We start from the raw sequence: 23,947 nt of genomic DNA, 5'->3' as shown, positions 1-23,947 counted from the left end.
GAATGCAAAGATTCTCCCGTGCACCTGTGAAATGTTTGGTATGTTATTACTGCGCATGTCACCATAGGTCTCTCAAAATACAAACGAGAACACCCAAAGCTTTACAAACAGTCACCTACACAGTTACAGCAACCCACACACACACACACACACACACACACACACACACACACACACACACACACACACACACACACACACTTCCACACAATGAAGACCTTGCTTTAAAAAGCGCGTGGCTGTGCGAGTATATGGCGGTGAAATATTGGAGTCATTGCAGGCCTGCAGGCATGCAGTTATCAGGGATACAGAACTGATGGGAAATCAATCAGCTCAAGTGGAGTGGCCTGGCCTGTGGTAAGGAGACGAGCCTTGTCTTCTCCAGCCGCTCGCCTTGAACTCAGCAGCTTCCTGTTCTAAGCACTGAACTGAAACATACACCCATTTACTGCACGCATGTATGAACATGTGTACCTTATATCTATCTATCTGTCCTTCCATCTATCCATCCATCAACCTGGTGTGCTTGATTTCAAGACTCTTCATCTGAAATATGTCCCTGCACATTGCCTAGTGTGACCTGTGTGTGTTTTCTTGACATGCTGCAGTCATGTTAGGAGTGATGATCTTGTCATGTGGGGGCATGTTAAGGGTCGGACAAGTTATTGCAGTTATAAACCACGGCCATGACCTTTCTTCAACTCTAACACAGTATTAACTGTAGACACAGAGCTACACAGACCCTACATCTCCCAGCGATCAAAGAAAGAACCAAAAATGTGTTGTTTGCACATTATCAACTGTATTTAACTGTAAACAACACATTTGTACTTATTTGTACATATGTCCAAAAAATATGTCGAAAATCTAAGAAAATATTCATACTTTGCTTTAACATTTCTAAAATATTTCCTTAAATTCAGTAAGTACTTTTCCCAAGAGCCTGCTGCAGTATCTAGAGACACGTATTTCTCTTGCCAATGTAACTTAATTAATGATTGTTGTTTATTTTTACATCACTGTGCAATTTTTACAATCAAACACTTCTATGTCCTGCTTTCTAACAGTTGCTTTTTACATCAAAAGAGTGTAAAGTGGTATTAATGGAAGTTGTAAGGGGGGTTCATACGATAATGATGACTTGTGGATCTATCCATCTACAGTATGTACATTCATCTCTGTTCTATCCAAACATCTATCTACTTGCCAACCTTTGTCTGTGTACATTTAGTTTTGTGTTTGCTCAGCTCGGTGTAAAGTGGGCGATGCAGTGAGAACACAAACAGCAAACAGATCTGTTACATCTTTGTGTCAGCCTCATATCTAATTCATGCACTTATGGTCGCTCACCAGCTGTGTATATGCGCTATGAGTGCTATGAGGTGCAGTGGTAGCAGCTTGGCCCAAGCTGAATCACACACAACAAAAAACACAAACAGGGTAAAGGTAATGCAGTGTAGCTAGAGGCTGTGGAGGATTAAAGTGTCCATAAACATTACTGTGCCACATTATACTACAGAGACCGTTTCCTTTATAATGATTCTAAGTAGGAATGTAAACCCATTTTCATGCAGAGCGCTCAATGACTTCATCCTAACGGGAGGCAGATACATGAGGTGTGTGTGTGTGTGCGTGTGTGTGTGTGTGTGTACAATCCATTTACATTTTCACATTTTACAGAAGCTGTTACAGGAAACAGCTTATACAACAAGTGTAACTTCACCAGCTTAAGCAAGCGGGCTGTTGCCGTACAAGCAGCCACATTAATCTATCAGAATGTGTGTGTGTGTTTGGATGTGTGGTTGTGAATTCGTTTGTGCGTACATGCTATCATGCATAGCAGGGGTGTCAAAGTAGTGCTCCTGTTCCTGCTATGAGATACTGCTACATTCGATGAGAAATCAACCGTTCTGCTTGTTTTGTGCTCCTGTTTGCATGTGTTTCCCTCACATATCCATTTTCTCTCATCATAACTGCAGGTGTGTGCACCTGTCCAGATGGTAACTGTATGTATTGTTGCTTGTGTGAGTGCATCATGTATGCATGTATACGACCTTTGAGCGTTTTCTTCTTCTTGTCTGGGAGAATACGGTATTTGTGCATTTGTGTAGGAATCTGTGATTTGTATGTGTGTGTGTGTGTGTGTGTGTGTGTGTGTGTGTGTGTGTGTGTGTGTGTGTGTGTGTGTGTGTTTATCAGACATGCTCTTTTAAGCTGGAAAGTGTTTGTGCATTTCTGAGTGGGTAGGAAGCACCCTTCTCCTGACAGCTGTGCAGTAAATAACTTCTAAAAGGAGAAGAAAATCATCAGATCATTTCAGAGTAAATTTTTTTACTATATTTGTTTTTAACCTCTCTGAAGTTCTATGAGTCAGCCGTAGTGAAAGCTGCAGATGTTGGTGACATATTAAAGGAAAAGTCAATAAGGAAACATAACAAACACAGATGCTTCTGTGCAGCACATGAGGTCACTGCAAAACATTTGAGCATGAAAATAATGTGGAAAAAGCCTTTGTAATGATGCATTTCTCATAATGAAACTGCCTATGAAATGGTTTGTTTAGACTTTAGAACATCTCTTCCACCCACTTAGTCCTACAGTTCTGAAAATGTCAAAATCACTAAAATTGGAGCTGCATTAAGTAAAACCAGCGAGCGAGAGAAGGCAGCCGGCACGAATCTGTCGCTTCACTTACATGGCTCACTCTGCTCGCTGAGGAATATATCCAAATGTAACCGTTCAACCATGACGCTGAACTTAAGCTGACAGAGCTCTGCCAAACTGCTCACCTGAAAGTTACGATGTCACTCGTTGCCACTGCTGCTGTCACTACTGCTGTCACTACTTCTGCTCAGATATTCTTTACAAAATGCCTCCACACAGCCGAGCATCCACCTGTGGAGTCTCGAACTATTTCAGCGTAGAGGAGGGGCACGGTCGGTCTAATAATAGTCACCCCTATCCTGGCGGTGCTGTACAGAGTGACAAGTTTGAAGCCTAGTTGCCAAACATATTCATGGGAAAGATTCCATATAAATTAATCATCAGTGTTAGGGAGGTTATTTTAAATGAACTGCTTTGAAAACTTCCATTTCCAGAACTACAGCAGAGCTACCAGGAGGAGAAAAGTTCAGTAATCTAAAGCAAATGAGCAGCAGAAGTTCAAACTCAAACTCTGCAAGAAATCAACGATGCACATGTGGTACAAAAGTATAACTTTGGTGTAATGCAGAAAAACAGTTCAGTTCATGTGAAAGTGTGAGGAATGTCAAGCCCTTCTATTCTATGAAGTTTTCGTCGATAGGTCAACTGGGTGTCCATTCAGCAGTAGTTCTGAGTAAGACAGGTTCATTCCAATTATGACATTTAACAGCTTCTCTGGACATTTTGTTAATGAATGAAAAAAAGGTTTGCCAAACTGTTTCCTGGAACATACCCGAGACGCTTACCAGATCTAAATCAAGAATGAACATCTTGGCTTTTGACCTGACTGGTCCACATGTAAAATGTGATGACAGTTTACAGCTTTTGAGCTTGCAAACCAGAGGATGTGGAACATCAAAATTTGATAAATGACAGGAGCTATGACATTTTCTATTCTGCCTTTTCCCGTCACTGCTCTGTCAGATTGTAAGTGACAGCTAGGTTTAAATCAGGATCCCCGGTGACAGGAGGTTCTTGGCCTTCAGGTGGCCCTGCCTTAAAACTGCAGGCTGGCTTTAAAGCAAGGCCAATGGGGGAAACAAGCCGGTGTGTAAATCATCCCGACATATCTGGATGCAAAGTGTTCAGCCTGTTTTGTGTGTGTGTGTGTGTGTGTGTAAATGCAATCATTTCTCACCATATGTCCGTCTAAGCAGCTGCATGCTGCTCAGACTGATTATGGCATGGTCCAGTAAATAGAATAACAATATATATGTGTGCACATATGTGAGAAATTCAGCCCAGCTGGAGGACATAAAAATATGATCATAATTTCTAGAACATATTGTGCTGACCGTAACCCCCCGTACTGTTTATCTATTTACTAATGGACAAAAAGTAGCCACAGTGAAGGTTATATGAGCTAAAGCACTGTCCAGGCTGAATGCATTCAGTAGATAATAAGGGGACGTCATTGAGCTCGTCCTCTAAACATGCCTATTAATGCAGATTAAGGGTGTTTCTTTAGAAAATATATTGTTTAGACAACCTTTGGGGAAAGTGCTTGCAGTGCTGTGCAGGTATAGCTGTGTGTAATTACAGTATATGTGTTCCCTTGTAATTAAGTAAGGCCCACAGAGGCAGCACCCGAGCTTGTCTAGGCTACATGTGCGGTGCTCAAAAGCACAGGCTCTCATGATTTAATTACCGTACAAGCACATCCACACAAACACACAGAACAGTGAGCCAATAGAGCATGTCTCACACTCTCTTGTGTCGCTCTCTGTATTCCCCTCTCGTTTGTCACTTTCCGGCCTTTGCCAGCCCTCCGCAGATTCACTGGCTTTGTGAGGTGCAGAAGAAGGTGGCCACCGTGGCAGAGAATTAACCTTGCTGTATAGGGCCATCTGACCCATCTGTAGGACATTATTGCCTGTGTGTTGTACGTTTCAGCCCAGTGAGCCCAGTAACTATTGCATCAGCATCGATACAGATCAAGCTTGACATGGGGGGAGGGGTCAGACTCCCTCGGCCAGGACTGGTGGACTGGTAGTTGTTGCTTCAGTGAGTTAGCATTGGTTTGTGCGGCTGAAACTCTGGCTGTGATAGGCAGAAGCAGATGCTGCTGTGTCACTGCCCTGTAGCTGTGGAGGAAGGGGGGGGGGGGGTCTGCAGAGGATACAGCTCCATCCACCTCGTCCCTTTTTTTGTTTTTTGTTTTTTTACCAGTACTATTCCCATTGAGATACAAATCATATATACATTTCTTTCCAATGAGAGTCCAAGCCAAGACAGCAATAACAACAGCTTCACATGAAAGAACAGAAAACTTAACTTCATAAAGAAACATTTATTAAATATTAAATAAGCAGCCTTCAGCAACGAGAACAGTGCATTCACTGGTCAAAAAAATATGATTGGATCTGATACCAGCACCAGAAATGCCTCAGAGGTGTCAGTGAGAACTCCAGTCCACGCACTGATCTGATCCTTAACCGCATACGCCGGAAATAATATGAATTATTTTCGACGGGAATTATTTATTTTTAGTTGCTTCAAAACAAGAAGCCTACACAACAAGCTGCGCTGTGCTTCCAGTATTGATGTTTAATGGCTGACACGGATAATCTGACTTTTCAGAGCAGCAAAGAAAAACTGATTATTAGTCATTCATCACGTAATGTTAAAGAACAATCGTGCAGGGCAAGCAGAAAGTGTCACTTAAAGAAATGGAGAGTTTCACCTACCCTTTGTCGGACGCAGCAGATCTAGGGAGGCCGGCAGCCAAGCTGTCGTTATCATTATCTCAGCATGGTTTTAGCTGCTCTGTAGCGTTGGCTCAGAATTAAGTATTTCTAAGGTTTAACATGAGCTAATTATCAGAATGTTTCTCTTCTTTTGAATAAAGCAGTCCTCAGGTTAAAAGTGTACTCAACACTCTTAAGCAGACTCAAGTTGAAGAGATGTGTCAAACAAAAGAAATCTTCCGCAGACTATTTATGTATTTATCCACGTTTTAAAACACCAAATAAAACTTTCTTTTGGTCTGTACTTTCTCTTTGCCAGGCAATTCAAAACCCGAAGCAAAAAATCATCAATCATCAATGTTACCCTTGTATGGATGTGATATGATTAAGTCTCGTCTTGGTTTCAGATTTGTATTTGATGTTGAATGATTTGTTAATTCAAGTTTGCAGAATTCCTTTACGTAAGGAGGGAAATGGTATAGGTCCTTCTACGCATGATCTCCCATCCTAAAAAAAGTAATCTAGTTTAAGGTGACTCAGAGCAGGATGATGAGGGAGTATGACGTTCAAGGTAATTTTCAAAGACGGCAGTTTCAAAGAAAAATATACATGAAGTGTCCACGTGAGTGAAGGTTGCAGCTCCTGAAAGTTTTACGAGTTAAAAGGGAACAAAAAGAACGAGGAAGTCCATGTAGTCTGGTCTCAAAAGGAAAGATGTTCCTTTCTTTCATTCCTAACATTGTCAGCCCTGCCTCTCTCGTGTCTCTCTTTTTTTCTTCCTTTCTTTCTGGGAAGCACTCAAACACAAGCACCAACAGGCAGAAGATAATGCAAGGACACACACTCACCCAGCAGTGATGTACTCTCACATGTTTCGCTCCATTTTTTCTGTGTGTGGGCTTGAATACAAAAGGCTTGTCCTTCTTATCTTTGCCTGTTGTCTTTTTACCTTGTGTGTGTGTGTGTGTGTGTGTGTGTGTGTGTGTGTGTGCGTGCGTGCGTGCGTGCGTGCGTGCGTGTGCGCGCGTGGAGAATCAAGTAGAAAGAATTCTCCTACTTTCAGATGTGTGTGTAAACGCTTTGGGTTTTTCTTGTTTTCAGTGAGGAGCCATTCTTTTTTTCTCCACCGGCCTGTCTCTCAACACAGCACGGCTCTAATAGGCATTCTGCAAAGCCGGTCTTCTCTGCAATTAGCCGAAAACCGCAGCAAAAACATTGATAAACAAAGATGAAACAATTCACACTTTGCCCCGCGCGAAGCCCTCAGTTAAAGTCAAACGCTATTATCATCCCCTCGATGCATTCAGGCAGGTGGAGGCCCGGTCTGCCAAACAGACACTATTATGCCCTTGAAACACATGAAACAAAAGCAGATGCAAGTGCTTGTTTGTTCAAACACTTATTAAAAGCCCATACAGGCCGTTTATGTGGGTGTTGTTTCTGGAACTAAAGCTAAAAGTGGTGGTGGGTGCTTCATCCTCGTCCACACAGCGCTCTGGCAGTGTCAGCCCGGGGCTGCTGCCCATAGTTTCATGTCAGAGCCAGAGAAAGGGACTGCAGCCACATCCACCAACCAGGGCTGAAGAGCTCCATCTTCCAGCAAACACACTCATCTATCCTGAGCTGGCTGCAGAGTAAAAGAGATGGCTCCAGGAATTAGAAAGAAAAAAAACGCACAAATTGTTCCCTCTGTCTTTCTGTTCCCCTCTCATCGTCCTCTCATTTCAAGCTTCTTTTTTATGAAAAATGTTTACGCCTAATGAAAGCCGACTAGCACACTCCCAGAAGTGTGACGCCTTTGAATGTTATTCTTAGCCTCAGCAGATCAATATCACTACAGTCCTGTCCGTCTGTTTGCAACTCCCAAAACTTTGTAGTAATGATTTTTTTTTTTTATCTCAATAACTCTGCAGTCGTCTGATGAAACCAGCAGAATCTGGGTCCTCTGGTGGGTTTTCTCGTCTGAATGTTGTCAGCCACAATAATACTCCTTGTATCTCAAATCTGGCTTGTAATCTCTTGACGATAATTGAAGTGGAACAATAAGGAAATGCTCAAAATCTAATCACAGCAGTCAATCGGGGGATGCAGTTTGATGGAAAATGTGTAACGTGAGTTTCATCCATGCACTATATAGATCATGGACGTTTTACCAATCCATTCTTGACTGGCTAATGAAGCCAAGTTCAGCATAGTAGCTTCTGCCATGTTGAATTTCATATGCCAGAATTGACTATAATTGGATGAGCTGGTATTGTTAGAGAGCAAGAGGGAATGGCAAATGCCAAATTATCATATCTAAAATGTCAACACCTGTGGCTAATTCATTAGCTGGTAAATGAGCTAGCTAGTCAGAGTTTTTCAAAGCAAGTATACATCTGTGGTAAGAGCTGACTGGCGTTGTTTATTCTTTTACCTAAAGTAACTAAAGGTGCTCGTTGAATGAATTGAATTTGAGCTTACTAGCCCAAATCCTGCATTCATTTTACAAAGTGCTAAAATATAAATGAAAAAACACTAGATTAGAACTTATGGTAAACGTTTGTGTGCAGACTTCTTGATCTGCCAGTGAGACCACTAAACCCCAAAGAGAGAAATGTCATATTTCAGATTTTTGACATAAAATAATCGGCAAAAGCTACCATGGCAGAGGGGTTAAGTTCAGTAACTGAATTAGTAATATGCACCTCAAACATTCCCTTATCATACACAAACTTTTAAGACACAATAGGTACTTAAAAAAAAAACAAAAAAAAACTTACAAAGTTGTCATGAATAGAACAATAAGCTATAGAGATCTAAACTGTTGTTTGTAACAGGGTTTAAACATGTTGAATTCTGCTGTAAAGTTTGGCATTTTAAAATGGGCCCTAATGGGGATTAGCTAACTTTTGGAGCCAGCCTCAAGTGGCCACTCGGGGAACTGCAGTCTTTGGCACACAAGGATTGGCTCAGTTTTTTTTTTTAGTCCCAGAGGTTGCCGTTTGGTTGCATCACAGCAGCTGTCAGGCGGCATGTTTTTCTGGTCAAACAAGCGCTCTGCTGGCTCTCTGTTTACAGGAGAGCCGGTCAACAGGAGTCAAGGAGGTGAATCGGAGGTTGACTGGCGCCTTGCTTCACTGGACAGACTCAGTTTAACAAGGTCTCTGTCAATAGCCATGACAAGCTACAAGCGACGTTTCTGCACTCATGACTGCACCGGGGAAGCCGTATACTGAAGCTCATTGGCCAGGGCATAACACTTACAATTCCCACTGGGCCTACACAGGAGGTTACAGTATGTCATAAAATACAGACGTAAAAAATAAGAGGAATGAGGTGAAGGTAAGAGAGGAAATGCATCAATAATGATGGATAAGGGTAAGACAGAGTCAAACAGCTTGACACGCCTCTGAAATAAACAAACTAGCAGCCTTTATGCACTCTGAAAATGATAAAAGCATGCATCAAACAGGATTTCAGTCATTTCAACTGAAGCCCACACAACACGATTCATCACTGTCACATACTGGAGAAAAACAGCAGTAAGCTATTCCCTTCAAATGTGCCCATCCCTGTTGTGAGTGCTTACTGTGTCAAGATTGATGTGAGAAAATTGAATTTAAAAGAATCAATATGCATTTTGGAGCAGAAACAATTAGTCAGTTAGACCATTAGAGAGTCAACAGGAGGAATAATTGGCAGATATTTTGATTATTAATTAATCTTAAATTCATTTTACGAGCCAAATGTCATACATCCCCTGGTTATAGCTTCACAGTTGTTTTCTGTGTCTTATTTAAAACATAATGGAATACTTCGAGTGAAATAAAACGGTGATTTTTCAATCGCTCAATTATAATAATGCAGTTTAAATAATTATATTGAGCTCTTAAACTTAGTGAATAAATGTTTTGCCTAGAGGGACTGCCATTGATTTAATGTATCCGAGTTTTCCTTTGTGCAGATATGGGAGTCTGTAATTGAAACTACACCTGTCATACTTGTCTGGACAATGTGGCATATATATGAGACTCAAGAGGTGGATAAATGTTGTTTGGTGTAAAATTCACGTTGACCTTTATGAAGCATGAGTCTTTCTTTTGGCTTTCATTGGTTTCATTTTTTATTTGTAGAATAAATAGGCACAAGACACCAGTGGGTACATTTTGAACGCCTTCAAATATAAAACAGTTCGCCATGATAGAGATTCTTCCCTAACTGTGACATTGGTTTGCATTCTCTGTGTCTGGAACAAAAGCCAGTTTGCACGGATAACGATCCCATTCTTCATCTTAAAGCAGACTTATGATTCAGAAATATTGCCTGACAACAGCCTGCATTATGGTCCCTCCCTCCCTCTAGCAACGTCTCTTCAGCTGTGGTTTCTGTCTGATCAATGTGTGATCTTAGCGACTCCATCTCTTTCTAATTAAGATATTTTACTGTGTTCTCCTCATGGATTTTTACAGAAAGGTCACGCTGACTGTTTTCCCATTTAGGGGAACCCCGAGGCATTCAAACAGAGCTTGTTAGTCAAGACGGTGACTATCCGCCCAGTGTCTCTCTATTACATAAAATGTCAACGACTGATGACATCAGGGGTTTGGAGATTTGGAGATTTTGGCGTTGGCCGCACTCAACCCTGCTCCAACTCCATCAGACTCACTTACCAGCTTAATCACCTCATGTTTCATCAGAGCTTTCAGACGGGACAAATGGTCGCCATAAAACACAGGGAAACAAATTAACCACTGGTGTCAAGATTTTAATGGTTCCAATTAGTCAACACTTTGGGGACTGTGCATTATTAAGAGCGATCGCGTCCCGCTTCCAATCGCTAAATTCCACCTAGTTTGAAGTTGTTGAAACAAATGTGTCAGACAGTTTTTACACCTGTCCTCCAGGTTTAGCTTCACTGTAACCAGTGTTGATGAAGTACACGATACATGATCTCAGAGTAGGGTACTCAATCAGACAAACATTGCAACCCAAGGAACACACACCTCCATTGCCAAGAAAACCACAGAGGCTTATCCTGTTTACATGTCGAAAAAGGATGCCAGCTAAATTTCCCAAAAAATATGTATTTTAGGCAAACATGTTTTCTTCCTTGTGGTTCTCTCCTCTTATGTGTTGCCTGTTTGTAAACAAACTTACAGAAGCTGAGCCAACTGGATAGCAATACTCCAAACTTAAACTTTTTAGAGCTTTTGGTTTCTTCCAACTTGCTATCAGTATGGAGGGTTGTGTTTTGAATACACATCCTCAGCAGCTCCTGACTGATTTGTTCCCAGATTACATCCTCTTGGAACGTTATTCTTTTGGCACGGTTTCTCTTTCCTGCAGTGGTCGGGTTCCAGACGGAGACAGTAACCAATCAGCCTCCCTTTGCAGGTTTCCACAGAGAGTGAAGCCAGCCAGAACCATCGTGTGTTTCACTGAAATGTAATTGTAACATCACTTTTTAACATGGGTTTTACAGCCACCCTTGCATTTTAATGGATTAATGGGTCATGGTAAGGACTGTTAGTTGTATAAAGCAAAGGAATATAGAAACTGGTAATAAGATCTTATTATGGCACCAGATCAGGGGCAGAGGACCACCAAAGTCCAGAAGAATCATGAAACTCTCCACATAATTCTATTCACATCCTAAGAGGAGCTCAAACCTCAGTAGCATCTAACCTCTGGGAGCCAGGAATGTGGTAAACAAACATTTATCCCAATCCATCTATCAGAAGAGATACTGTTCTGGAAACATGAAAAATTACTAATGCTGGTTAAGAAACACTTCAAGGCCTCATCAAAGTCAGATTCATCCTTTTGGGACCATGAATGATGAAGAAAACTTGTTATTAAAATCCATCCATCTTCAATATAATTCACAGTTTTCAACCTTATTGTGAAGCTGGAGGAAGAGTCAGGGCAGCTTGAATGTCAGAACAAATCAAATAGCTTCGTAGATATTTCAATCTGGACCAAATTGATGGACTGTTTAATCCCAACAATTTGCCTTCTCTACAGCATCTAGCTGCAGGCGAGGCTATTAATATCAAAGTAGTAAGCTGTAAAAAAAAGGATGGAAGCAGTTTGTTTCTGTTCGTAAATTTGAAGAAAACACTAACATAATGCCTTTATGCCTTATGTAAATTATGATATTTATAAAGAAAAGGAAAAGAAAAGAACAGAACAACTTCAAATTATAACCTTGAAGCATTTATAACAAGAAGAATAAGAAAAAAACAATCTAATACAGTTTATCAGGTAAAGAAACTAAATGCATTCACTTCAATGAGCAAATGTTTAGCATAAATAATAGCCACTACTCAATTGCCATCTTATGTAACAACTGATTAAGACCTGTACTGTATTTTTTTGCAGTACATTCTCATACATCGCTAAGATATCATTGACACGTGTCAGCAGAACACAAAGAACTAAAGCTGCACGTGCACCACACCAAAAGCAATTTAGCAAAATGGTGCTGTAGTAACACAAGAACTGTTCTTTAAATGGCTAAAAAGGCAAGCATCTGACTAAGCCTTCCTTCAGATTGTCAGAAGAGATGTTCACTCACATGTTGTCTTAAGGCTAAATTTAGGCGAAGAGCAACACCTTGCACCTCCATCTGCTCCCCATTCTTTTTCACCTCTGAACACACCATGGCTCATGGAGCTCTACACTGCACGCAAGAGGGGTCAGCTGAGGACCTTTCCTTCCCCTTCTTTCCCCTTCGTTTTTCTATAAGCTGAGGCTTGCCAACTTCCTGTGTCACGTAGAGGGTGAGGTGCTTCTCTACATTCCAAAACCGACCCCCCCCATCCTATAAGCCCAGTCCAACAACCTTTCTTATTTAAAACTCTCTGCCAAAATGTCAAGAAAATGGGGAATAGACGAAGGGCAGAGGAGACAGTGAGCAAAAGTGTGTGAGCATCCATGCATATTCGCTGTCTGAGCATACGCATATGAAGATTTGTATTTGTGTCTCAGAGTGCTGGCATGTTAGTGTGCCAGCAGGAGACATGGTAAGTCAGATTTAAGTAACACCGCAGAGAGACAGAAGCTGAGGAAGAGACTTAAAAGCACCGCAGACGCCACTGCTGCTGCTGCTGCTGCTGCTGCTGCTGAAGGTGTTCATCTGTGTGTGAATGATAGAACGCTTGTGTCGCTCATCGTCTTTCTGCTCACGGCCGCGGTTAATTATTCACTGGGGTTGTGCTGCAGAGATGAACTGAGGGGCTCTGGGATAAAGGCACTGGAGGAGGAAGATGAAATTATAAAATCCTAATGACGGAACTCTGGCTGAATGGTAATTTCTTAAATTGATTTTGAAGAGGTGCCCAGACAGAAGTGGCATAGAGAGACATTTAGATGGGGCGAGAGAAAGGACTCCTCTTTCTCTCTCTGGACATGTTCCAAACCTTTTCACCTCTGGCCTGATCTTTCCTGTTTGTCCCATACTTAAGCTTCACGGCCACACGTCTGTCCTTTTGTTTCAATCTCTTCTACTTAACCTCAACTTCATATCTTCTCGTTCTACCTTTTCTCTTCATTTACCTTCATGATGTGATTATCCTTTGAAAGATGATCTCATTTCCTTCTGTAATAATATATGTAAAAGGTTTTAAAGGTGACCAGCAAAATGGTTTCTTTAAAATGAGACTATAATGTGAACCAGTAAAGTGAAAAGAGCATAAACGTTTAAGGAAAAGGAAATAGAGTTTGACATCTGATGGGCAACGGATTAAAACCAAGGACAAATGTGCAGCAAATGAAAAGTTGTGCAGCTAGAAATGGTAAATCCCATTATGTTTATTCTAATAAGTATTGTGTCATGTTCGGGCGGCTGTGGCTCAGTTTGTAGAGTCGTCGTCTCTCAACTGGAAGGTTGGGGGTTCGATCTGCAGCCACATGTCCGATTTATCCTTGGGCAAGACACATAACCCTGAATTGCTCACGTTGCTTCATCGGCGGTGTATGCCTGTATATGAATGGGATTACTTACTTCTGATGGTCACTTTACATAGCAGCCTCTAGATTAGTGCTGTACATAGTGCTAGAAAAGCACTATACAAGCTCAAGTCCATTAACCATTTAACATGATTTCTTAGATTACTGAAAGCATGTATCCTTTCCTACTTATTCTTAACGTCATAAGAATTAACTGCTTAAATAATTACATATATATACTTTTTAAAGTTATTTTCTGGCCTTTATAGGATATGACAGCTGAAGAGAGACAGGAAATGTTGGGAGAAGAGAATGAAGGATGACATGCAGCAAAGGTCGGAGGTCAGATTGGAACCCACAGCCGATAGGGCGCGCAGCATAACATAGGCTAACAACATATAGGACCCATAGATATGAATTAATAAAGAGAGATGTCAGAGTATTGGGGCTGCACAGAGCAGCACCCTGAACAGCTGGGCACTCGGTACACTGCTCAGGGGCACCTCAGCAGTGCCCAGTAAGAACTGGCAACTCTCCAGCAACCATTCCTAATTCCATACGTCCCTACCCAAGTCCCTGAGCTTCTGCTACCAAGAGATGTAAATGTGCTTCCTCTTTAAGTTCTCTCCCAGCAAATTCAAAGGAACCTTAAAAATTCTGTTTGTTCACAAACTATTTATACGATATGTGAGAAGTGTTGCTGGGTTTGGAAGAACATGTGCTAACAGAACCACATCCAAACACCAACATGTACGGACAAAAGTTTGGTGTAAATCTTCTTGTCATAGTCCTGGAAATAAGGCAAACCAATCAAAGAACTTTTCTTTTACTAAACAAATGAACTAGAAATATGAAAACTAATGAGGTTGTTTTTTCTATTAAAGAAATTCTCTCTTTGCTTTCACAAAATATTGAACAGAATATGCGTTTTCAATTTTCAGCTAGTTTCTTCAATGGTTTATCCTCTTTGTCACATGAATCAAATAAATATTGCATCACCTTTGTATGCTGCAGTATAACGGCATAGCTAAACCAGCTCATATTCTGTGGTTGGTTACACTTGTGGATTCAAATGTTGCATTAAACATGTCTTAGTTCAGACGCCTCTCTGAAACGCTTGTGTGCATCCCTGCATACAAATGCTCTCCGCTTTCTTTCCGTTTCATACCCTATACATACCACTTTTTATCATTTCAGTTTGAGCACTGCAGTAGCCTCAAGGGTATATGCGCAGTCTAACCATCAATAGAATCGGCGAGAAAAAATGTTGAAAGGAGGTTTCAATGCAAAGTATTCTCCTCTGACTCAAAAGCTACAGTTCTATTGCCATTGAGCAAAGTATTTAACCTTCAGCTGCTCCAGAGGAGCTCTGTGGATCTGTTCTGATGGATCAGAGGAAGCTGAGTTTACTTGAATTAATCTATTCCACTTCCTCTCTTGTTTACGCCACCTATGCAGGTAAAGAACATTCACAAAAATTATGAAACATAAAACAAATTCTATTTGATCCTCTCTCTACTCCTTCAAGCCCCTTTTTTAGTGTTTCATACACTCCTCATGCTCTGCCTCTTTTCTCGTCCTCTGTGGACACCACGCCATCATGGTCTGACCTGTTACCCGGTTATCCAAAAGAGAGTGAAAGGCTCAGTGATTGACAGAGATAAGGCCTCTAATTAGAAGCAGTGATTGGGGGCTCTGGAGGGGGCTTAACTTCCTGGCAGGCAGAGACAGAGACGTATCCAGGGCGCGCAACCCCGCTACAATTAGATACACACATCTGCTATCAGCGATCAGCTCAGTGTCCCTGGAACGGGGGGGGGGAAGAGAAGTTCTTGCAGCATGTTGCCTGTCAATGTCATTCATTGTCCCTTTATTTCCTCCCTGGTACAACCCGCCGCCGCCCAAACCCCCGATGGAGTGTGACGATACAGAGAGTGCCACGCTGGCACAGTGCAAAAACAAAAGTGTGAGACTGGTCTGGCTATGTGCAGTAACAAACAGACAGACATAGACAGATACACACACACACACACACACACACACACACACAGCCTGATGAATATTCATTCAGAGTCTCAAGCAGGAATGAAGGAAGACAGAGAAAGGCACAAACACAGCCATGCATATTGCTTATCGTGCACATACATGTGCAGTCATGACTGGATACACAGAGGGCTGCACTGTGTTACTTTTTAAAGCTTGAAAAGAATAAAAACAGGAATATGTCATTGTTTGGATACGTGGTTATACGCTCACATTTCACATACCATTAGCATGCAACAACTTGACTCAGTGTTCTTGCTGCAGGAAGTATTTACAGTGCGGAGGTGCGATCAGGCTGCAGAGGTTTTACAGCCTGGGCAAAATGTCACATCATCTCAGCACTAAGTTTTATGACCCTAATCTGGACGACTGACACAGACGCATTACCCACTAGCATGTTCAAAGTGGAATAATAGTACATTATGACACATGAGCGCATACATCACCGGGGTTCTTTGCAGCTGGAGTGTGTTGTCGGATAGAGCCAATTTATGAGCCGATATGTCTGCAGACTAATTCCAAATATGAGGGCGCCGTCATTTGAATAATCTACACTGAGGGAGCGGAGGGCTAAGGGATATTTAACTTGATGAATAAGCTGGAGCTGTACAACTTGTGCTATCTGCTGAGGTCTTAAATCTAGAGTGCTATCCAGAGGTAAAGGGGTGAGACTGTGGATGGAAGGAGTCCATGTTGGTGCGAGGCTTTTAGAAAGAGAGAAGGGACAAAAGGTCAGACAGTTAAAGTGAGGAAGAAGTTCAGGAGGGAGGCACAGGGGGCCAGTTATGCATAGACTCCAGCTAAAGAGATGTCTCCACAGAGATGTGCAGTGAAAAGACAAATTAGTCCAAGAACAGGCATAATCCGTGTCTGTGAAACTGGCCACAAGTGTTTTCTCTCCAGGGAGCCAGGTCTTCATTACAGCCCTGTTCTTCAATATCACACCTTAGTCTCTGCCAGGAAACTGGTCGCCTCAGCAACAGAGGAATTTGGTTTTGAAATGCTGTTTAAAAAAACAAGTCCTCTGCTCTTTCAGCCTCCTCTGTGCATCCCTATTTTAAGCCATTACAAAACTAGAAATATTGCCCTGCTGGTATTCGCTTCTAGTTCAGATCCACGTCTGTCTGGACTCATTATGTACATGCAGGGAAGAATTTTGAAGGAACTTCATAAAAGATAAGGTGTTGGGTTTTTTTTTTTATAAGCAAACTGCAAAGTGTGAATCCAGGGGGAAACCTGCAGCAGTTGCTGAAAGACTTTGTTCTTCTGTCTTGCCGATTGTAATGAAAAAGTATGGACAGAGGAGGTGTTTTTTTTGTATAGATTAACAGATTGTGACTAATCTTTCATTCATGATGCAGGGCCATTCAAATGAAAATCGATTTGACTTATTTTGGTGAGCTTTTTTGTTCCTTCATATATCTCAGGGTGTCATAGGTGAATTAGGGCAAGTAAGGCTGCTGAGGGAGAAAGAAAAACCATTGTTCTATGAAAATGTTGAACTTAGGTTTTAGTTGACTATTCTTTAAATAAGTATAAAAGTGTTTCAGAGTGAGGGTGACAAGGAGAAAGAGAGTGAGAGAGTGAGAGAGCGAGATAGCTTTTTGAATGAGAAAGAGTGAGAGAGTGTGCCATTACTTTCTTTATAATTATAATAATAAGTATTCCTATAGAACTTTTCAATACTGGTAAGTGCTTCATGGTGTGCAATAAAAGCAAACAGACGTATAGAATTTAAAAATAGAACTAAAGTTACATCAGGAAATAAAATCACAGAGCAAAATCTTTGTGGTAAAAGATTGTCTTGAATAAAGAAATAAAACGAGGGACTGATTGTGCTGAAGTCTGATCTCCTCTGGCAGAAGTGGAAGAACAAGGAACAAGAAGTTCATCTGATGATCTGTCTTAATGTAACTCCCAGTGAAGTGTGTGCTCAACATTGCAGACTGCAGTCTCTGCTAACAGACTAATGCTGTCTAATAGAAACAGCTCCTACATGCATATTCTCCTGTGACCCTGTATAGAAAGAATGTATCCTCACTGTTCATTATTTATAAGCTGCTCATATGTCTGAGTGAACGTTCAGTGTGAAGTTAGCTATCGGTTGAATTATACAATAATCTCAAAGTGGTATGAGCTGATGTTAATAATTTCAGTCGGCCTTTTAATAATCCTAAATAATGAAATGAATTGATTAAATATGAATTTGCAATTTGTGCAGCAGAGCATGATGTAAATACAAGTGTTGTAGTTCTCGAAATCATTCTTGGTCTGAAGACCGATTTGAGACCACTTTTTGAAGGTCTCAGTCTCGTCTCTGGTTGTTTTTAAACGCAAACTGAAGACCTGCCTTTTTAATCTGGCTTTAAATTAGGAGTTATTTTACTGCTTTTATTTTTTCCTTCATCATTGTTTTTACATTTAAATTTTGATATAAATACTGATTTAAAGTCAGTACTAAAATGTCAATTCTTTGTATTTGACATTCTTCTTCTTTTGTGAAGCACTTCGGGCTGTATGTTTTTATATATAAAAGGTGCTATATAAATAAAGCTGAGTTGAGTTGAGTCTCGAAATCAAAAACATTTTGACTAGGGCTTGTCTGGGCCTCAGACTGCGGGCGGACTCTGGATTTTAAATAAAGACCAGTCATGACCACCAGTGATTGGCTATTTATCCACATCATTACTGCAATTAGAAGGAAAACACACATTTCTAAAAGAATTAATAACTTCAATTCATATGAAGTTTGATGTTTGTCCCCCGTTTAACACCTTCCCGGTGTTACGGTCTGAGTAAGTTAAACGCCCGCTGCACACAAAATGATTCTATTTCTGTGATATTTATAGCCTTGGTCTGTCTTGCCTTGGACTTGGTCTCAAACCCTAAATGTGATGGTCTCGTCGAGCACTCTGATCTCCTGTACGTCTTGGTCTCGGTTAGTACACTAGTACATAATGACCTCTCTCCACACCCCAAACTACGACTGACTTTCAGCACCCCTGCAAGGTGTGCAAGTTTATTAGAGTCAAAGTGAGTCAAAGTTGACCTTTAGCATTCGATGTGAAATATTGTCCTTTTTATCCTATTGAATATGAATGTGGAATTCTTACATGCAAGAGCGTATATATTCTTGTCTTGTGGCCAAAACATTGGTTTTTTGAAGTTCACCGTGTCCTTTAGCCATAGAGTTGTAATAAGCTCACACTTGAGGATGTTTGTAGCAAAATTAAAGACATTTCCTGAAGGCGTACCTGAGACATCACACTGACGAAAATGTGTGGCACAAGCACAGCAAAAAAAAAAACAACAAGGCACAGAAAAATGTCCATGTTGAGAAGTTTAAATTGTGAATCAAAGCACTTGGCCTTCATCTCTTGCTGTGTAAATATTAACAGTGTGAGCGTGGCCTTGAATAAATGACCTTGAGCGCGGTGCACACTGTGAGAATAATGGGGAGCAGAAGAAGAAGACTGTAGCTCTATGTGTGGGGTGAGGAGGGCAGAGTCATATCCCCTCAGTGCAGGTCAGACAAGCTCAGTGAAATAAGGAAGAAATCAGGACAGCGGCAGAGACGTGGAGGCAGAGAGCGAGACAGGAGAGGAGGAGAGGAATCTGTGTGCTCAGTCAAGAAGAGAAATGAAAAAATTGGAGCATTTCCCCCTCGTGGATACTCAGCATTTATGACCAGATGGAGACGAGACATATAGAAGAAAACAGACAGTTTGGGCTCTCTTTATGCCTGTGTTTGTATTTGTCACTCTCCCTGTCTGCTGCACTCAGCAGCTTTAGAGTTAGGCTCCTCTCTTTAGCATTTTAGGCTAAATCCCTTCCTCTGCTGCTTTCCAGCTCACACGAGTCATCTGAGTCCAAGTGAGGGAGCACTGAGGGACAGTAAATAAAAAAACAACAGCACACATCCAGACCGCTGATCGGGGAACATAAAACTAGCTCCCAATTAATGGTAAAACTTTTATTTTGCCTGAATAGTTATAGAGAGACAAAGTCACATCGATTTTGAAAGGCTTGGTGCAGTTTGCTATTGCAAGAAAATATAACTTTGTATATTTGAAAATTTTAAACATCACACAATAATGTTGTTATTTGTCCTCAGGGTCAATATTTCCAACTAATGTTGCCAAAAATTAACGTTAAAACTGAACGAAACGTGGTGTACAACAATGGATTACAATAAGTTCCAACCATAGACTGATGGACAACATGACAGATGCGTATAAGTGAGGCCAAAACATGTGAAGCTCCCCCTACTGACTTGATACAGTATAGGTCATAAAGCCCGCCTACTCTATGTTAACAAATGTGACATGGTTCAAACTATAGAACAAAAAAACACTTCAAATACATTATTCTCAAACGCTTCTGTCTTTAAAGTCAGTTCTTGTCATTAGGATTTATGTCCAAATTTGTCTTTTTTTTTTAAGGTTAGTTTTAAGTGATTATTATTTGATGCTGTAGAAAAAGGTTTAACGCTGTTGACAAAAGCAGGTGGAGCGGTATGAGGAAGCGTAACAAACACCAACACAAGAGTCATTCAACTGATCAATTGATAAATTTAAATGTGTCTGCTTTAAACCGACAGAAGAATCTGTTCCACTGCAGACTGTACTGTGTGACCCTAACCGTAAGTTAAATGTGTGTTTTTAGTTTTTAGACAAAACCATGGCAGAGTCTTCTGTGCAACTCTGGCTCCAAATGATGTCACCAGTCTAATACTGTATGTCAGCAACCTTCATGGCAGCATTTAGGCTTCCCTTTGTCTTACAACGGGGTGAGGTGGAGACATGTCGTCCATCTTTATATACAGTTCTAAAAGGGACAGTACCTCTGGATGGGCACTAAACTTCAGCATTTGGTGAAAATCAGGAGGTGCAAAGTGCCTTTTCTTTGGGATTGTATCTGTAAAAGCCAGTAAAAAATTTGAGCAGCTCGTGTTTTGACAAATAAAAAATAACATTATACTTGTTAGAAACCAGAAATAGAAGTAATTTTTCACAGATTTTTAAGCACAAAATAAAGTCAAACCTCACGGGAATGGTAGTTGTTGAATTCAAACATTTTTAAGGCATTTTACTTATACTGCTGAGATTCCTCATGGGGCCTGTTTTCAGGTGTGCCCAAAGAGGAAATGAGGCTTCGATTATTTTGAGGCATTTGTTTTTATCATGTGTACGAGTTATAATTAAATACGAACTTTGCATTTCCGAAATTAACGACATAGAAAGTCTCAAATCTGTGCCCTCTGTGCACGTTAAAGTCTTCTTTTCTGCCTCCTCATTGGCTCATCCTCTCCGTGTCTCTCTGCCCGTCTGTGTTGACCTCATTAACTCCAAGACAGAGACAGATCTGCACAGCATCACACATGTACAGCCGACGACAGTTTAATAAAAGTTTCAGCACTTGCAGTATTTCGGATCTAAAATTACCCTTCTGCAAAGTGAATAAAGCAGCTCTGTGAAGGTCTCATTATTATAATTGGGGAGCTCTAGCACGATCTGAATTAGGAGAGTTACTTCTGTGATGCTTTTTTTTTTTTTTTTTTTTTATAGGCTTTCTACTCTTCTTCTCTTGTCAAGACTCATTTTATATCTCCAACTTTTCGGCTATTGTGATAATTTAAAGCGTTGCATGAGATATGCCGAGGCGCTGGAGTCTCATAGAATCTACAACTGGGAGGAAGAGAGAAGGCGGAGTATTTATGAATGGTCTCTCACAGCGGGGGAGAGATGAACTGTTGGATTTTCCCTGCTCTCATTTCTTCGCCTCCTCTCCGTCTTCTCTGTCTCTCAGCCCCCACCCTGAGTCAGTGTGAGGCATCCTGCTGTACGTGACATTCAGCCTCAGTGTGAAAATCAGCAGATGGGTAATTTTTGTTTGTATGCTTAGCGCGGCTGTGCATGTTTCTGCCTGTGTATGAAAGAGAGAGAGAGTGGGTGAGAGGGAGCTGAGGACCAGAGAATAATTCATGACCGCTGTACCCTATAATTAGCAAAAACTAAATTGCATGTCAATGTAGGAGGCAGTTAAATCGAGCTCTGCGCCTGTCAGAGGACATTAAAAACCTCAGAAAGAACTACAGTAGCATGGCGAGAGTGTATTTCCTCTGACTCTCACTCCCTCTCAAAAAGGATCGCTAAAATAGGAGCCTTTGGCCTGAAAGATTTTAGAGACAGTTTTGCCGGGACCAAAAAGCGGCAATAACTCGCTGATGAATTGTTAATTCTCAATTACTTTTTGGCTTTTAATCTGTTAATAAAGGTGACAGCACAGCCCCAAAGGCAGAATCACATTTAGAAACACAGCACTTTCTGAAAAAAGACAGCAGATTGCGGTTTTTAATTCTTCCTCTATTCACTTTGCTGCCTATGAAGGTCCAGGCTACCCCGAGGTCTGTGTGCATGTGTGTGTGTGTGTGTGTGTGTGTGTGTGTGTGTGTGTGTGTACATCAGTGCAACACTTCCACAGATGGATGCTGTTCTCATTTGCAAAGCCTGACAGCGGTTGGCTGATTGATCAGATTGACTTTTTAGCTGACAACAACCCCCCGGAGCTAAATCTCAGTCTATGAGTAAGGATGGGAGAGATTTTTTTTCCCTCCACTGTTCAAATCAATTTTATGATGCAGCGTCCACGATACGACTCAAGCACCATTAGATACAATAAAATGAAACTATGCACAACAACAAAAGAGTCAGATTGCTCATCAATTTAGGCACAACAATGAATGATTCTATTGTTGTGCCTAAATTGATGAGCAATCTTTGACTGTTGTTCTCTTTATAAAGACGGGCTTCGTTTTGTACAGCTGGACTGAAGAACATATAAAGTCTTTATATTAAGGGATTGATCAATGACAGAGAGTAATCCAACAGATCATAAAATGTACTGAGGCTGAATTGAAAGGTTTTAATTTTGTACATAAATACTTAAAAAATATAGATATTTAGTTACATTCAAATCTCACAGGAATACTAAGTCACTCCAAGCTACCTCCACGAAACTTGATCCATCATTGTTTGTTGTAAATGCAACTTTGATTTAGCCTGCATCCAGGCCGAAAAATAAACAATCCAATGAGCACTATTGGGGGGGGGGGGGGGGGCGTAACGATTCACCAATAAGCACCACAAGTGGGACTAATAACATTGACAAGTTCTTCGAATACGTTATCAAGATTGCTGCTTGGACATCCAAGGTCTGATTAAAAAATTGATTGATTGATTTTATGTGAATTTACTTTTTTAAAAGATGTATTTTTAATCTTTTTATGCCTTTATTTTAGAGATAGGACAGTGGATAGAGTCAGAAACCAGGGAGAGAGAGAGAGAGAGAGAAGGGGAATGACATGCTGGAAAAGAGCCACAGGTTGGATTTGAACCTGGTGTCAGAACTTCAGCCTCTGAACATTTGACGCGTGCGCTAACCACTACCGGTGACCAAGCATTTGACAGATATCTAAACAGACAGCACACTGTGATTTACATTTTTAACCACACTAAAGAAAGAGTAGGTCATCATAGGGTAAACTGAATCCCCCTTCCCTAACAAAATCAGTTAAAGTTGAAGCAATATCTAACTTCAAGCTTTTGTGAGGAGTTCTTTTAAAGATGGTTATGAAATTAATACTAATGCCTATTAATGACCTGCAAGAGCAATCCAGACTATCAGTGAGAAGATTGTTAATTTCTATACAGTTATCTTAAATGTCTGAAAGTGCTGCCGCGGGGTAGGTGTCAGAAGAAATACTTAACTGCGTCAAAGCAGTCTATCTTTTTAATACATTTTTAATGCAGACTTTCTGAATAAGTGATCCATTTAAGTGTTGAAAGAAAGCTGGAGATTTGTTGTTAAAATCACTACTTGTACCTGCATCGACAACTTTGTCCAGAAATCAACACAAACTGTTTGGAAAGCTCTGAACATTAGCGCTGAACTGGCAACAATGTCACAGATTTACATTATTTTTTTGCGAGCAGGGAAACTTAAATTTGGATTTTATGTTTAAAACACTTTCTGATTAGCATGTCACAGTTTATCCCGCTAACTTATAATGGCTGAAAGAGTCCAAAAATGTCATGATTTATGTGGGAGATGAGGTAAGCTAATTTTTTTTGTGATTATTCAATTATACACATACACACAGAATAAGTGTGTAAAAGTGTTTTTAAGCCCTTTGGTGCAAATAATCACATTTTCATAATTCAACATGTTAAGGCATGAAGCCAGATCAACACATTTAGACGCTCACCTTGTCTTAAACTCGTTGCATCTTAAGCTTGGGGACAAAAAGGTGACCTTGGCTTGGTCTCCTTCCTGACTGAACATACATTTAATACTCATTTTACAAACGGTCTTTTTAAAATGTTAGGGTTCGTTGTTTTTGTTTAAAATACATCTCCTCTCTGTATTTTTGTCTCTAACTGTTCCCTGTCACATAATTAAAACCTCAGATGTGAATCGTCTATCCTAATGGCTTCTCAGCATTGTGGATTATTTGTAAATCAATGCGTAGCCTTGTTTGAAGAGCATGACACAACAGAAGTTTATTAGCGTGCCCCATCTGC

General features: G+C 40.7%; 1 protein-coding gene across 1 annotated transcript in view; it reads left to right on the top strand.

Annotated features, from left to right (window-relative positions):
• tmem121ab (transmembrane protein 121Ab) overlaps positions 1-23,947 on the top strand; it is a 47,943-nt gene that overhangs the window by 5,174 nt on the left and 18,822 nt on the right. The window lies entirely within an intron of this gene.

This window comes from Labrus bergylta, chromosome 15 (genome assembly GCF_963930695.1).
Source record: "Labrus bergylta chromosome 15, fLabBer1.1, whole genome shotgun sequence".
Lineage (NCBI taxonomy): Eukaryota > Metazoa > Chordata > Actinopteri > Labriformes > Labridae > Labrus > Labrus bergylta.
Note: the sequence above shows the minus strand (reverse complement) of the source record. Positions and strands in the feature narration are given on the sequence as shown.